General features: G+C 49.1%; 1 protein-coding gene across 3 annotated transcripts in view; it reads right to left on the bottom strand.

Moving 5' to 3' along the window:
• LOC119579414 (proteoglycan 4-like) overlaps positions 1–284 on the bottom strand; it is a 67223-nt gene extending 66939 nt beyond the window's left edge. Inside the window, exon 1 of one of the 3 annotated variants that reach the window (XM_037927216.1) lies at positions 260–284. The gene's annotated coding sequence lies outside the window, so the exon portion shown is untranslated. Of the gene's footprint in view, positions 1–61; positions 160–247 lie in introns of those variants that run through there. The other 2 variants (XM_037927217.1, XM_037927215.1) reach the window with 2 other exon arrangements.
• Positions 285–627: the final 343 nt, after the last annotated feature.

The raw sequence follows: 627 nt of genomic DNA, 5'->3' as shown, positions 1-627 counted from the left end.
ATATATATAATATATATATATAGTGCATTTTGCAACACTGAAGTTCGTATCATTCACAAACCTTCCTACTCGAGTTTTCAGACAAGCAATGAGATGGATCCACGGAACGATATTCACTTATATCAGCACATCATATGTATGAACTAAATCACAGTTAAATTAATAATCTTCTCTTACTTGACTTTAAGAAATAATAATTGAAAGAAAAAAAAAAGGAGCTAGGCAAAATCGCTTGACTTATAAGCACCTCCACACTTACTCGATGACAGGGAAACACTCGCTCTTCACCGCTCCGGACTGTCAAAGTTACTAGTCCTTCGCCCAAACTGTCGTACTGCACTCGTGCCGGTGGGGAGGGGGGGGGAGAGGCGAGTAATAGGAACAGGAGGAAGGGGGAGGAAGAGGAGGAGGAGGAGGAAGAGGAGGAGGTGGGAGGAAGAGGAGGAGGAGGGTGGAGGAGTGAGGAGGAGGAGGGGAGGAGGAGGAGGAGGGGAGGAGGAGGAGGAGGGAGAAGGAGAGGAGGAGGAGGAGGAGAGATGGAGGAAGAGGAGGAGGAGGAGGTGTGGAGGAAGGAGGAGGAGAAGGAGGAAGGGAGGGGGATGGGGAGAGCGAGGAAGAGGAGGAGGA

This window comes from Penaeus monodon, chromosome 12, assembly GCF_015228065.2.
Source record: "Penaeus monodon isolate SGIC_2016 chromosome 12, NSTDA_Pmon_1, whole genome shotgun sequence".
NCBI lineage: Eukaryota > Metazoa > Arthropoda > Malacostraca > Decapoda > Penaeidae > Penaeus > Penaeus monodon.
The sequence above is the reverse complement of the archived record's forward strand: the minus strand, read 5'-3'. Positions and strand labels throughout refer to the sequence as shown.